Here is a 16,437-nt window from a genome sequence, read left to right as displayed (position 1 = left end):
ACAAAACAGAAGGGTTTTCTGACACCACTTGTCATATTTTAAATCAATTCTTTTTACATTGTTGGCTGTGTTCTCATCAATATCACAGGCTTGTTAGCAAGTCCACTTTCAAGTGAGCCTTTGCTTAAAGAACATTTATTTTACTTGAAATGTAACCTATAATTGTGAACTACTGAACCATCATGTTGATACATCACAAATGACAAAAAATCATAACATACACATCTGGCCAATGACATGACTTCTACTATAACAGTAATGGTAGATTTTCACTAAATGTCTGCTATGTATGTCTTTAATGAAAAGCATTGTTAATTGAAGTAGATTTCTTAATTGAATTAGTTTATTTTTGACATTTGAGTGTCACTTCACTTATGAAGCATTATTTGTAAAATTCCATTTCCAAGCATACAATTCCAATCCGACAGGGATGGGATTTGAACCCATGCGTGCAGAGCACAATGGATTAGCAGTCCATCGCCTTAACCACTCGGCCACCTCGTCTTTCTTGCACAAATAAAGAAGGGTTTTCTGACACCACTTGTCATATTTTAAATCAATTCTTTAAACATTGTTGGTTGTGTTCTCATCAATATCACAGGCTTGTTAGCAAGTCCACTTTCAAGTGAGCCTTTGCTTAAATAACATTTATTTTACTTGAAATGTAACCTATATTTGTGAACTACTGCACCATCATGTTGATCCATCACAAATGACAAAAAATCATAACATACACATCTGGCCAATGACATGACTTCTACTATAACAGTAATGGTAGATTTTCACTAAATGTGTGCTATGTATGTCTTTAATGAAAAGCATTGTTCATTGAAGTAGATTTCTTAATTGAATTAGTTTATTTGTGACATTTGAGTGTCACTTCACTTATGAAGCATTATTTGTAAAATTCCATTTTCAAGCATACAAGTCCAAACCAACAAAGATGGGATTTGAACCCATGCATACAGAGCACAATGGATTAGCAGTCCATCGCCTTAACCACTCGGCCAGCTCGTCTTTCTTGCACAAATAAAGAAGGGTTTTCTGACAAAACTTGTCATATTTTAAATCAATTCTTTATACATTGTTGGTTGTGTTCTCAGCAATATCACAGGCTTGTTATCAATTCCACTTTCAAGTGAGCCTTTGCTTAAAGAACATTTATTTTACTTTAAAATAACCAATATTTGTGAACTACTACACCAGCATGTTGATCCATCACAAACGACAAAAAATCATAACATACACATTTGGCCAATGACATGACTTCTACTATAACAGTAATGGTAGATTTTCACTAAATGTGTTCTATGTATATCTTTAATGAAAAGCATTGTTCATTGAAGTAGATTTCTTAATTGAATTAGTTTATTTTTGACATTTGAGTGTCACTTCACTTATGAAGCAATATTTGTAAAATTCTATTTCCAAGCATACAATTCCAAACCGACAAGGATGAGATTTGAACCCATGCGTGCAGAGCACAATGGTTTAGCAGTCCATCGCCTTAACCACTCGGCCACCTCGTCTTTCTGGCACAAAAAAGAAGGGTTTTCGGACACCACTTGTCATATTTTAAATCAATTCTTTATACATTGTTGGTTGTGTTCTCAGCAATATCACAGGCTTGTTAGCAAGTCCACTTTCAAGTGAGACTTTGCTTAAAGAACATTTATTTTACTTTAAATGTTACCTATATGTGTGAACTACTACACCATCATGTTGATCCATCACAAACGACAAAAAATCATGACATACACATTTGGCCAATGACATGACTTCTACTATAACAGTAATGGTAGATTTTCACTAAATGTGTTCTATGTATGTCTTTAATGAAAAGCATTGTTCATTGAAGTAGATTTCTTAATTGAATTAGTTTATTTTTGACATTTGAGTGTCACTTCACTTATGAAGCAATATTTGTAAAATTCTATTTCCAAGCATACAATTCCAAACCGACAAGGATGAGATTTGAACCCATGCGTGCAGAGCACAACGGCTTAGCAGTCCATCGCCTTAACCACTCGGCCACCTCGTCTTTCTGGCACAAAAAAGAAGGGTTTTCTGACACCACTTGTCATATTTTAAATCAATTCTTTATACTTTGTTGGTTGTGTTCTCATCAATATGACAGGCTTGTTAGCAAGTCCACTTTCAAGTGAGCCTTTGCTTAAAGAACATTTAAATTACTTGAAATGTAACCTATATTTGTGAACTACTGCACCATCATGTTGATCCATCACAAATGACAAAAAATCATAACATACACATCTGGCCAATGACATGACTTCTACTATAATAGTAATGGTAGATTTTCACTAAATGTGTGCTATGTATGTCTTTAATGAAAAGCATTGTTCATTGAAGTAGATTTCTTAATTGAATTAGTTTATTTTTGACATTTGAGTGTCACTTCACTTATGAAGCATTATCTGTAAAATTCCATCTCCAAGCATACAATTCCAAACCAACAAGGAGGGGATTTGAACCCATGCGTGCAGAGCACAATGGATTAGCAGTCCATCGCCTTAACCACTCGGCCAACTCGTCTTTCTGGCACAAAACAGAAGGGTTTTCTGACACCACTTGTCATATTTTAAATCAATTCTTTTTACATTGTTGGTTGTGTTCTCATCAATATCACAGGCTTGTTAGCAAGTCCACTTTCAAGTGAGCCTTTGCTTAAAGAACATTTATTTTACTTGAAATGTAACCTATAATTGTGAACTACTGAACCATCATGTTGATACATCACAAATGACAAAAAATCATAACATACACATCTGGCCAATGACATGACTTCTACTATAACAGTAATGGTAGATTTTCACTAAATGTCTGCTATGTATGTCTTTAATGAAAAGCATTGTTAATTGAAGTAGATTTCTTAATTGAATTAGTTTATTTTTGACATTTGAGTGTCACTTCACTTATGAAGCATTATTTGTAAAATTCCATTTCCAAGCATACAATTCCAATCCGACAGGGATGGGATTTGAACCCATGCGTGCAGAGCACAATGGATTAGCAGTCCATCGCCTTAACCACTCGGCCACCTCGTCTTTCTGGCACAAATAAAGAAGGGTTTTCTGACACCACTTGTCATATTTTAAATCAATTCTTTATACATTGTTGGTTGTGTTCTCAGCAATATCACAGGCTTGTTAGCAATTCCACTTTCAAGTGAGCCTTTGCTTAAAGAACATTTATTTTACTTTAAACATAACCTATATTTGTGAACTACTACACCAGCATATTGATCCATCACAAACGACATAAAATCATAACATACACATCGGGCCAATGACATGACTACTCCTATAACAGTAATGGTAGATTTTCAATAAATGTGTTCTATGTATGTCTTTAATGAAAATCATTGTTCATTGAAGTAGATTTCTTAATTGAATTAGTTTATTTATGACATTTGAGTGTCACTTCACTTATGAAGCATTATTTGCAAAATTCTATTTCCAAGCATACAATTCCAAACCGACAAGGATGGGATTTGAACCCATGCGTGCAGAGCACAATGGATTAGCAGTCCATCGCTTTAACCACTCGGCCACCTCGTCTTTCTGGCACAAATAAAGAAGGGTTTTCTGACACCACTTGTCATATTTTAAATCAATTCTTTATACATTGTTGGTTGTGTTCTCATCAATATCACAGGCTTGTTAGCAAGTCCACTTTCAAGTGAGCCTTTGCTTAAAGCACATTTATTTTACTTGAAATGTAACCTATATTTGTGAACTACTGCACCAGCATCTTGATCCATCACAAATGACAAAAAATCATAACATACACATCTGGCCAATGACATGACTTCTACTATAACAGTAATGGTAGATTTTCACTAAATGTGTTCTATGTATATCTTTAATGAAAAGCATTGTTCATTGAAGTAGATTTCTTAATTGAATTAGTTTATTTTTGACATTTGAGTGTCACTTCACTTATGAAGCAATATTTGTAAAATTCTATTTCCAAGCATACAATTCCAAACCGACAAGGATGAGATTTGAACCCATACGTGCAGAGAACAATGGCTTAGCAGTCCATCGCCTTAACCACTCGGCCACCTCGTCTTTCTGGCACAAATAAAGAAGGGTTTTCTGACACCACTTGTCATATTTTAAATCAATTCTTTATACATTGTTGGTTGTGTTCTCAGCAATATCACAGGCTTGTTAGCAATTCCACTTTCAAGTGAGCCTTTGCTTAAAGAACATTTATTTTACTTTAAACATAACCTATATTTGTGAACTACTACACCAGCATATTGATCCATCACAAACGACATAAAATCATAACATACACATCGGGCCAATGACATGACTACTCCTATAACAGTAATGGTAGATTTTCAATAAATGTGTTCTATGTATGTCTTTAATGAAAATCATTGTTCATTGAAGTAGATTTCTTAATTGAATTAGTTTATTTATGACATTTGAGTGTCACTTCACTTATGAAGCATTATTTGCAAAATTCTATTTCCAAGCATACAATTCCAAACCGACAAGGATGGGATTTGAACCCATGCGTGCAGAGCACAATGGATGAGCAGTCCATCGCTTTAACCACTCGGCCACCTCGTCTTTCTGGCACAAATAAAGAAGGGTTTTCTGACACCACTTGTCATATTTTAAATCAATTCTTTATACATTGTTGGTTGTGTTCTCATCAATATCACAGGCTTGTTAGCAAGTCCACTTTCAAGTGAGCCTTTGCTTAAAGCACATTTATTTTACTTGAAATGTAACCTATATTTGTGAACTACTGCACCAGCATCTTGATCCATCACAAATGACAAAAAATCATAACATACACATCTGGCCAATGACATGACTTCTACTATAACAGTAATGGTAGATTTTCACTAAATGTGTTCTATGTATATCTTTAATGAAAAGCATTGTTCATTGAAGTAGATTTCTTAATTGAATTAGTTTATTTTTGACATTTGAGTGTCACTTCACTTATGAAGCAATATTTGTAAAATTCTATTTCCAAGCATACAATTCCAAACCGACAAGGATGAGATTTGAACCCATACGTGCAGAGAACAATGGCTTAGCAGTCCATCGCCTTAACCACTCGGCCACCTCGTCTTTCTGGCACAAAAAAGAAGGGTTTTCTGACACCAGTTGTCATAATTTAAATCAATTCTTTATACATTGTTGGTTGTGTTCTCATCAATATCACAGGCTTGTTAGCAAGTCCACTTTCAAGTGAGCCTTTTCTTAAAGAACATTTATTTTACTTTAAAATAACCTATATTTGTGAACTACTACACCATCATGTTGATCCATCACAAACGACCAAAAATCATAACATACACATCTGGCCAATTACATGACTACTCCTATAACAGTAATGGTAGATTTTCACTAAATGTGTTCTATGTATGTCTTTAATGAAAAGCAATGTTCATTGAAGTAGATTTCTTAATTGAATTAGTTTATTTTTGACTTTTGAGTGTCAGCTTCACTTATGAAGCAATATTTGTAAAATTCTATTTCCAAGCATACAATTCCAAACCAACAAGGATGAGATTTGAACCCATGCGTGCAGAGCACAATGGATGAGCAGTCCATCACCTTAACCACTCGGCCACCTCGTCTTTCTGGCACATAAAAGAAGGGTTTTCTGACACCACTTGTCTTGTTTTAAATCAATTCTTTATACATTATTGGTTGTGTTCTCATCAATATCACAGGCTTGTTGGCATGTCCACATTCAAGTGAGCCTTTGCTTAAAGAACATTTATTTTACTTTAGACATAACCTATATTTGTGAACACCATCATGTTGATCCATCACACACGACAAAAAATCATAACATACACCTTTGGCCAATGACATGACTTCTACTATAACAGTAATGGTAGATTTTCACTTAATGTGTTCTATGTATGTCTTTAATGAAAAGCATTGTTCATTGAAGAAGATTTCTTAAATGAATTAGTTTATTTTTGACATTTGAGTGTCACTTCACTTATGAAGCATTATTTGTTAAATTCCATTTCAAAGTATTCAATTCCAAACCGATAAAGATGGGATTTGAAACCATGCGTGCAGAGCACAAAGGATTAGCAGTCCATCGCCTAAACCACTCGGCCACCTCGTCTTTCTGGCACAAATAAAGAAGTGTTGTCTGACACCACTTGTCATATTTTAAATCATTTCTTTACACATTGTTGGTTGTGTTCTCAGCAATATCACAGGCTTGTTAGCAAGTCCACTTTCAAGTGAGCCTTTGCTTAAAGAACATTTATTTTACTTGAAATGTAACCTATATTTGTGAACTACTGCACCATCATGTTGATCCATCACAAATGACAAAAAATCATAACATACACATCTGGCCAATGACATGACTTCTACTTTAACAGTAATGGTAGATTTTCACTAAATGTGTGCTATGTATGTCTTTAATGAAAATCATTGTTCATTGAAGTAGATTTCTTAATTGAATTAGTTTATTTTTGACATTTGAGTGTCACTTCACTTATGAAGCAATATTTGTAAAATTCTATTTCCAAGCATACAATTCCAAACCGACAAGGATGAGATCTGAACCCATGCGTGCAGAGCACAATGGCTTAGCAGTCCATCGCCTTAACCACTCGGCCACCTCGTCTTTCTTGCACAAAAAAGAAGGGTTTTCTGACACCACTTGTCATATTTTAAATCAATTCTTTATACATTGTTGGTTGTGTTCTCATCAATATCACAGGCTTGTAAGCAAGTCCACTTTCAAGTGAGCCTTTGCTTAAAGAACATTTATTTTACTTTAAATGTAACCTATATTTGTGAACTACTACACCAGCATGTTGATCCATCACAAACGACAAAAAATCATAACATACACATTTGGCCAATGACATGACTTCTACTATAACAGTAATGGTAGATTTTCACTAAATGTGTTCTATGTATATCTTTAATGAAAAGCATTGTTCATTGAAGTAGATTTCTTAATTGAATTAGTTTATTTTTGACATTTGAGTGTCACTTCACTTATGAAGCAATATTTGTAAAATTCTATTTCCATGCATACAATTCCAAACCGACAAGGATGAGATTTGAACCCATGCGTGCAGAGCACAATGGCTTAGCAGTCCATCGCCTTAACCACTCGGCCACCTCGTCTTTCTAGCACAAAAAAGAAGGGTTTTCTGACACCACTTGTCATATTTTAAATCAATTCTTTATACATTGTTGGTTGTGTTCTCATCAATATCACAGGCTTGTTAGCAAGTCCACTTTCAAGTGAGCCTTTGCTTAAAGAACATTTATTTTACCTGAAATGTAACCTATATTTGTGAACTACTGCACCATCATGTTGATCCATCACAAATGACAAAAAATCATAACATACACATCTGGCCAATGACATGACTTCTACTATAACAGTAATGGTAGATTTTCACTAAATGTGTGCTATGTATGTCTTTAATGAAAAGCATTGTTCATTGAAGTAGATTTCTTAATTGAATTAGTTTATTTTTGACTTTTGAGTGTCAGCTTCACTTATGAAGCATTATTTGCAAAATTCCATTTCCAAGCATACAATTCCAAACCGACAAGGATGGGATTTGAAGCCATGCGTGCATAGCACAAAGGATTAGCAGTCCATCGCCTTAACCACTCGGCCAGCTCGTCTTTCTGGCACAAATAAAGAAGGGTTTTCTGACACCACTTGTCATATTTTAAATCAATTCTTTATACATTGTTGGTTGTGTTCTCAGCAATATCACAGGCTTGTTAGCAATTCCACTTTCAAGTTAGCCTTTGCTTAAAGAACATTTATTTTACTTTAAACATAACCTATATTTGTGAACTACTACACCAGCATGTTGATCCATCACAAACGACAAAAAATCATAACATACACATCTGGCCAATGACATGACTTCTACTATAACAGTAATGGTAGATTTTCACTAAATATGTGCTATGTATGTCTTTAATGAAAAGCATTGTTCATTGAAGTAGATTTCTTAATTGAATTAGTTTATTTTTGACATTTGAGTGTCACTTCACTTATGAAGCATTATTTGCAAAAATTCCATTTCCAAGCAAATAATTCCAAACCGACGAGGATGGGATTTGAACCCATGGATGCAGAGCACAATGTATAGTGCTCTGCACGCATGGGTTCAAATCCCATCCTCATCGGTTTGAAATTGTTTGCTAGGAAATGGAATTTTTGCAAATAATGTTTCATAAGTGAAGTGAAGTCCATCGCCTTAACCACTCGGCCACCTCGTCTTTCTGGCACAAATAAAGAAGGGTTTTCTGACACCACTTGTCTTGTTTTAAATCAATTATTTATACATTATTGGTTGTGTTCTCATCAATATCACAGGCTTGTTAGCAAGTCCACTTTCAAGTGAGCCTTTGCTTAAAGAACATTTATTTTACTTTAAACGTAACCTATATTTGTGAACTACTACACCATCATGTTGATCCATCACAAACAACAAAAAATCATAACATACACATCTGGCCAATGACATGACTACTCCTATAACAGTAATGGTAGATTTTCACTAAATGTGTGCTATGTATGTCTTTAATGAAAAGCATTGTTCATTGAAGTAGATTTCTTAATTGAATTAGTTTATTTTTGACATTTGAGTGTCACTTCACTTATGAAACATTATTTGTTAAATTCCATTTCAAAGCATTCAATTCCAAACCGATAAAGATGGGATTTGAACCCATGCGTGCAGAGCACAATGGATTAGCAGTCCATCGCCTAAACCACTCGGCCACCTCGTCTTTCTGGCACAAATAAAGAAGTGTTGTCTGACACCACTTGTCATATTTTAAATCAATTCTTTATACATTGTTGGTTGTGTTCTCAGCATTATCACAGGCTTGTTAGCAATTCCACTTTCAAGTGAGCCATTGCTTAAAGAACATTTATTTTACTTTAAACATAACCTATATTTGTGAACTACTACACCAGCATGTTGATCCATCACAAATGACTAAAAATCATAACATACACATCTGGCCAATGACATGACTTCTACTATAACAGTAATGGTAGATTTTCACTAAATGTGTGCTATGTATGTCTTTAATGAAAAGCATTGTTCATTGAAGTAGATTTCTTAATTGAATTAGTTTATTTTTGACTTTTGAGTGTGAGCTTCACTTATGAAGCATTATTTGCAAAATTCTATTTCCAAGCAAACAATTCCCAACCGACGAGGATGGGATTTGAACCCATGCGTGCAGAGCACAATGGATTAGCAGTCCATCGCCTTAACCACTCGGCCACCTCGTCTTTCTGGCACAAATAAAGAAGGGTTTTCTGACACCACTTGTCATATTTTAAATCAATTCTTTATACATTGTTGGTTGTGTTCTCATCAATATCACAGGCTTGTTAGCAAGTCCACTTTCAAGTGAGCCTTTGCTTAAATAACATTTATTTTACTTTAAATGTAACCTATATTTGTGAACTACTACACCATCATGTTGATCCATCACAAATGACAAAAAATCATAACTTACACATTTGGCCAATGACATGACTTCTACTATAACAGTAATGGTAGTTTTTCCCTAAATGTGTGCTATGAAAGTCTTTAATGAAAAGCATTGTTCATTGAAGTAGATTTCTTAATTGAACTAGTATATTTTTGACATTTGAGTGTCAGCTTCACTTAAGAAGCATTATTTGCAAAAATTCCATTTCCAAGCAAACAATTCCAAACCGACGAGGATGGGATTTGAACCCATGCATGGAGAGCACAATGGATTGTGCTCCGCATGCATGGGTTCAAATCCCATCCTCGTTGGTTTGGATGTGTTTGCTTGGAAATGGAATTTTTGCAAATAATGCTTCATATGTGAAGTGAAGTGAAGTTCATTGCCTTAACCACTCGGCCACCTCGTCATTCTGGCACAAATAAAGAAGGGTTTTCTGACACCACTTGTCTTGTTTTAAATCAATTCTTTATACATTATTGGTTGTGTTCTCATCAATATCACAGGCTTGTTAGCATGTCCACATTCAAGTGAGCCTTTGCTTAAAGAACATTTATTTTACTTTAGACATAACCTATATTTGTGAACACCATCATGTTGATTCATCACACACGACAAAAAATCATAACACCTTTGGCCAATGACATGACTTCTACTATAACAGTAATGGTAGATTTTCACAAAATGTGTGCTATGTATGTCTTTAATGAAAAGCATTGTTCATTGAAGTAGATTTCTTAATTGAATTAGTTTATTTTTGATATTTGAGTGTCACTTCACTTATAATGCATTATTTGTTAAATTCCATTTCAAGCATTCAATTCCAAACCGACAAAGATGGGATTTGAACCCATGCATGCAGAGCACAATGGATTAACAGTCCATCGCTTAAACCACTTGGCCACCTCGTCTTTCTGGCACAAATCAAGAAGTGTTGTCTGACACCACTTGTCATATTTTAAATCATTTCTTTACACATTGTTGGTTGTGTTCTCAGCAATATCACAGGCTTGTTAGCAAGTCCACTTTCAATTGAGCCTTTGCTTAAAGAACATTTATTTTACTTTAAACGTAACTTATATTTGTGAACTACTACACCATCATGTTGATCCATCACAAACGACAAAAAATTATAACATACAAATCTGGCCAATGACATGACTACTACTATAACAGTAATGGTAGATTTTCAATAAATGTGTTCTATGTATGTCTTTAATGAAAAGCATTGTTCATTGAAGTAGATTTCTTAATTGAACTAGTTTATTTTTGACATTTGAGTGTCTGCTTCACTTATGAAGCATTATTTGCAAAAATTCCATTTCCAAGCAAATAATTCCAAACCGACGAGGATGGGATTTGAACCCATGGATGCAGAGCACAATGGATTGTGCTCTGCACGCATGGGTTCAAATCCCATCCTCATCGGTTTGGAATTGTTTGCTAGGAAATGGAATTTTTGCAAATAATGTTTTATAAGTGAAGTGAAGTCCATCGCCTTAACCACTCGGCCACCTCGTCTTTCTGGCACAAATAAAGAAGGGTTTTCTGACACCACTTGTCTTGTTTTAAATCAATTATTTATACATTATTGGTTGTGTTCTCATCAATATCACAGGCTTGTTAGCAAGTCCACTTTCAAGTGAGCCTTTGCTTAAAGAACATTTATTTTACTTTAAACGTAACCTATATGTGTGAACTACTACACCATCATGTTGATCCATCACAAACTACAAAAAATCATAACATACACATCTGGCCAATGACATGACTACTCCTATAACAGTAATGGTAGATTTTCCCTAAATGTGTTCTATGTATGTCTTTAATGAAAAGCATTGTTCATTGAACTAGATTTCTTAATTGAATTAGTTTATTTTTGACATTTGAGTGTCACTTCACTTATGAAGCATTATTTGTAAAATTCCATTTCCAAGCATATAATTCCAAACCAACAAGGATGGGATTTGAATCTATGCGTGCAGAGCACAATGGATTAGCAGTCCATCGCCTTAACCACTCGGCCACCTCGTCTTTCTGGCACAAACACAGAAGGGTTTTCTGACACCACTTGTCATATTTTAAATCAATTCTTTGTACATTGTTGGTTGTGTTCTCAGCAATATCACAGGCTTGTTAGCAATTCCACTTTCAAGTGAGCCTTTGCTTAAGGAACATTTATTTTACTTTAAACATAACCTATATTTGTGAACTACTACACCAGCATGTTGATCCATCACAAATGACAAAAAATCATAACATACACATCTGGCCAATGACATGACTTCTACTATAACAGTAATGGTAGATTTTCACTTAATGTGTGCTATGAATGTCTTTAATGAAAAGCATTGTTCATTGAAGTAGATTTCTTAATTGAACTAGTATATTTTTGACATTTGAGTGTCAGCTTCACTTAAGAAGCATTATTTGCAAAAATTCCATTTCCAAGCAAACAATTCCAAACCGACGAGGATGGGATTTGAACCCATGCATGGAGAGCACAATGGATTGTGCTCTGCATGCATGGGTTCAAATCCCATCCTCGTTGGTTTGGAATTGTTTGCTTGGAAATGGAATTTTTGCAAATAATGCTTCATATGTGAAGTGAAGTGAAGTTCATCACCTTAACCACTCGGCCACCTCGTCATTCTGGCACAAATAAAGAAGGGTTTTCTGACACCACTTGTCTTGTTTTAAATCAATTATTTATACATTATTGGTTGTGTTCTCATCAATATCACAGGCTTGTTAGCAAGTCCACTTTCAAGTGAGCCTTTGCTTAAAAAACATTTATTTTACTTTAAACGTAACCTATATTTGTGAACTACTACACCATCATGTTGATCCATCACAAACGACAAAAAATCATAAAATACACATCTGGCCAATGACATGACTACTCCTATAACAGTAATGGTAGATTTTCACTAAATGTGTTCTATGTATGTCTTTAATGAAAAGCATTGTTCATTGAAGTAGATTTCTTAATTGAATTAGTTTATTTTTGACATTTGAGTGTCACTTCACTTATGAAGCATTATTTGTAAAATTTCATTTCCAAGCATATAATTCCAAACCGACAAGGATGGGATTTGAATCCATGCGTGCAGAGCACAATGGATTAGCAGTCCATCGCCTTAACCACTCGACCACCTCGTCTTTCTGGCACAAATAAAGAAGTATTTTCTGACACCACTTGTCATATTTTAAATCAATTCTTTATACATTGTTGGTTGTGTTCTCAGCAATATCACAGGCTTGTTAGCAATTCCACTTTCAAGTGAGCCTTTGCTTAAAGAACATTTATTTTATTTAAACATAACCTATATTTGTGAACTACTACACCAGCATGTTGATCTATCACAAACGACAAAAAATCATAACATACACATCTGGCCAATGACATGACTTCTACTATAACAGTAATGGTAGATTTTCACTTAATGTGTTCTATGTATGTCTTTAATGAAAAGCATTGTTCATTGAAGAAGATTTCTTAATTGAATTAGTTTATTTTTGACATTTGAGTGTCACTTCACTTATGAAGCATTATTTGTAAAATCCCATTTCCAAGCATACAATTCCAAACCGACAAGGATGGGATTTGAACTCATGCGTGCAGAGCACAATGGATTAGCAGTCCATCGCCTTAACCACTCGGCCACCTCGTCTTTCTGGCACAAAAAAGATGGGTTTTCGGACAACACTTGTCATATTTTAAATCAATTCTTTATACTTTGTTGGTTGTGTTCTCATCAATATCACAGGCTTGTTAGCAAGTCCACTTTCAAGTGAGCCTTTGCTTAAAGAACATTTAATATACTTGAAATGTAACCTATATTTGTGAACTACTGCACCATCATGTTGATCCATCACAAATGACAAAAAATCATAACTTACAAATCTGGCCAATGACATGACTTCTACTATAACAGTAATGGTAGTTTTTCCCTAAATGTGTGCTATGAATGTCTTTAATGAAAAGCATTGTTCATTGAAGTAGATTTCTTAATTGAACTAGTATATTTTTGACATTTGAGTGTCAGCTTCACTTAAGAAGCATTATTTGCAAAAATTCCATTTCCAAGCAAACAATTCCAAACCGACGAGGATGGGATTTGAACCCATGCATGGAGAGCACAATGGATTGTGCTCTGCATGCATGGGTTCAAATCCCATCCTCGTTGGTTTGGAATTGTTTGCTTGGAAATGGAATTTTTGCAAATAATGCTACATATGTGAAGTGAAGTGAAGTTCATCACCTTAACCACTCAGCCACCTCGTCATTCTGGCACAAATAAAGAAGGGTTTTCTGACACCACTTGTCTTGTTTTAAATCAATTATTTATACATTATTGGTTGTGTTCTCATCAATATCACAGGCTTGTTAGCAAGTCCACTTTCAAGTGAGCCTTTGCTTAAAAAACATTTATTTTACTTTAAACGTAACCTATATTTGTGAACTACTACACCATCATGTTGATCCATCACAAACGACAAAAAATCATAACATACACATCTGGCCAATGACATGACTACTCCTATAACAGTAATGGTAGATTTTCACTAAATGTGTTCTATGTATGTCTTTAATGAAAAGCATTGTTCATTGAAGTAGATTTCTTAATTGAATTAGTTTATTTTTGACTTTTGAGTGTCAGCTTCACTTATGAAGCATTATTTGCAAAATTCCATTTCCAAGCAAACAATTCCAAACCGACGAGGATGGGATTTGAACCCATGCGTGCAGAGCACAATGGATTAGCAGTCCATCGCCTTAACCACTCGGCCACCTCGTCTTTCTGGCACAAAAAAGAAGGGTTTTCTGACACCACTTGTCATATTTTAAATCAATTCTTTATGCATTGTTAGTTGTGTTCTTATCAATATCACAGGCTTGTTAGCAAGTCCACTTTCAAGTGAGCCTTTGCTTAAAGAACATTTATTTTACTTGAAATGTAACCTATATTTGTGAACTACTGCACCATCAAGTTGATCCATCACAAATGACAAAAAATCATAACATACACATCTGGCCAATGACATGACTTCTACTATAACAGTAATGGTAGATTTTCGCTAAATGTGTGCTATGTATGTCTTTAATGAAAAGCATTGTTCATTGAACTAGATTTCTTAATTGAATTAGTTTATTTTTGACATTTGAGTGTCACTTCACTTATGAAGCATTATTTGTAAAATTTCATTTCCAAGCATATAATTCCAAACCGACAAGGATGGGATTTGAATCCATGCGTGCAGAGCACAATGGATTAGCAGTCCATCGCCTTAACCACTCGGCCACCTCGTCTTTCTGGCACAAATAAAGAAGTATTTTCTGACACCACTTGTCATATTTTAAATCAATTCTTTATACATTGTTGGTTGTGTTCTCAGCAATATCACAGGCTTGTTAGCAATTCCACTTTCAAGTGAGCCTTTGCTTAAAGAACATTTATTTTATTTAAACATAACCTATATTTGTGAACTACTACACCAGCATGTTGATCTATCACAAACGACAAAAAATCATAACATACACATCTGGCCAATGACATGACTTCTACTATAACAGTAATGGTAGATTTTCACTTAATGTGTTCTATGTATGTCTTTAATGAAAAGCATTGTTCATTGAAGAAGATTTCTTAATTGAATTAGTTTATTTTTGACATTTGAGTGTCACTTCGCTTATGAAGCATTATTTGTAAAATCCCATTTCCAAGCATACAATTCCAAACCGACAAGGATGGGATTTGAACTCATGCGTGCAGAGCACAATGGATTAGCAGTCCATCGCCTTAACCACTCGGCCACCTCGTCTTTCTGGCACAAAAAAGAAGGGTTTTCGGACAACACTTGTCATATTTTAAATCAATTCTTTATACTTTGTTGGTTGTGTTCTCATCAATATCACAGGCTTGTTAGCAAGTCCACTTTCAAGTGAGCCTTTGCTTAAAGAACATTTAATATACTTGAAATGTAACCTATATTTGTGAACTACTGCACCATCATGTTGATCCATCACAAATGACAAAAAATCATAACATACACATCTGGCCAATGACATGACTTCTACTATAACAGTAATGGTAGATTTTCACTTAATGTGTGCTATGTATGTCTTTAATTAAAAGCATTGTTCATTGAAGTAGATTTCTTAATTGAATTAGTTTATTTTTGACTTTTGAGTGTGAGCTTCACTTATGAAGCATTATTTGTAAAATTCCATTTCCAAGCATATAATTCCAAACCGACAAGGATGGGATTTGAATCCATGCGTGCAGAGCACAATGGATTAGCAGTCCATCGCCTTAACCACTCGGCCACCTCGTCTTTCTGGCACAAATAAAGAAGTGTTTTCTGACACCACTTGTCATATTTTAAATCAATTCTTTATACATTGTTGGTTGTGTTCTCATCAATATCACAGGCTTGTTAGCAATTCCACTTTCAAGTGAGCCTTTGCCTAAAGAACATTTATTTTATTTAAACATAACCTATATTTGTGAACTACTACACCAGCATGTTGATCCATCACAAACGACAAAAAATCATAACATACACATCTGGCCAATGACATGACTTCTACTATAACAGTAATGGTAGATTTTCACTTAATGTGTTCTATGTATGTCTTTAATGAAAAACATTGTTCATTGAAGAAGATTTCTTAATTGAATTAGTTTATTTTTGACATTTGAGTGTCACTTCACTTATGAAGCATTATTTGTAAAATCCCATTTCCAAGCATACAATTCCAAACCGACAAGGATGGGATTTGAACTCATGCGTGCAGAGCACAATGGATTAGCAGTCCATCGCCTTAACCACTCGGCCACCTCGTCTTTCTGGCACAAAAAAGAAGGGTTTTCGGACAACACTTGTCATATTTTAAATCAATTCTTTATACTTTGTT

General features: G+C 34.7%; 8 non-coding genes across 8 annotated transcripts; all 8 read right to left on the bottom strand.

Moving 5' to 3' along the window:
* Positions 1-422: 422 nt before the first annotated feature.
* Positions 423-504, bottom strand: TRNAS-GCU (transfer RNA serine (anticodon GCU)). Its single transcript has one exon. It is a non-coding gene; the product is annotated as a tRNA-Ser (tRNA).
* A 2,479-nt stretch (positions 505-2,983) lies between these two features.
* On the bottom strand, positions 2,984-3,065 carry TRNAS-GCU (transfer RNA serine (anticodon GCU)). Its single transcript has one exon. It is a non-coding gene; the product is annotated as a tRNA-Ser (tRNA).
* Positions 3,066-3,496: 431 nt separating this feature from the next.
* Positions 3,497-3,578, bottom strand: TRNAS-GCU (transfer RNA serine (anticodon GCU)). Its single transcript has one exon. It is a non-coding gene; the product is annotated as a tRNA-Ser (tRNA).
* Positions 3,579-9,227: 5,649 nt separating this feature from the next.
* Positions 9,228-9,309, bottom strand: TRNAS-GCU (transfer RNA serine (anticodon GCU)). Its single transcript has one exon. It is a non-coding gene; the product is annotated as a tRNA-Ser (tRNA).
* A 3,798-nt stretch (positions 9,310-13,107) lies between these two features.
* On the bottom strand, positions 13,108-13,189 carry TRNAS-GCU (transfer RNA serine (anticodon GCU)). The gene has a single exon. It is a non-coding gene; the product is annotated as a tRNA-Ser (tRNA).
* A 1,046-nt stretch (positions 13,190-14,235) lies between these two features.
* Positions 14,236-14,317, bottom strand: TRNAS-GCU (transfer RNA serine (anticodon GCU)). The gene has a single exon. It is a non-coding gene; the product is annotated as a tRNA-Ser (tRNA).
* A 942-nt stretch (positions 14,318-15,259) lies between these two features.
* TRNAS-GCU (transfer RNA serine (anticodon GCU)) lies at positions 15,260-15,341 on the bottom strand. The gene has a single exon. It is a non-coding gene; the product is annotated as a tRNA-Ser (tRNA).
* Positions 15,342-16,284: 943 nt separating this feature from the next.
* TRNAS-GCU (transfer RNA serine (anticodon GCU)) lies at positions 16,285-16,366 on the bottom strand. Its single transcript has one exon. It is a non-coding gene; the product is annotated as a tRNA-Ser (tRNA).
* Between the last annotated feature and the right edge of the window lie 71 nt (positions 16,367-16,437).

This window comes from Taudactylus pleione, unplaced genomic scaffold, assembly GCF_031769625.1.
Source record: "Taudactylus pleione unplaced genomic scaffold, aTauple2 ptg000680l, whole genome shotgun sequence".
NCBI classification, from domain to species: domain Eukaryota; kingdom Metazoa; phylum Chordata; class Amphibia; order Anura; family Myobatrachidae; genus Taudactylus; species Taudactylus pleione.
The sequence above is the reverse complement of the archived record's forward strand: the minus strand, read 5'-3'. Positions and strand labels throughout refer to the sequence as shown.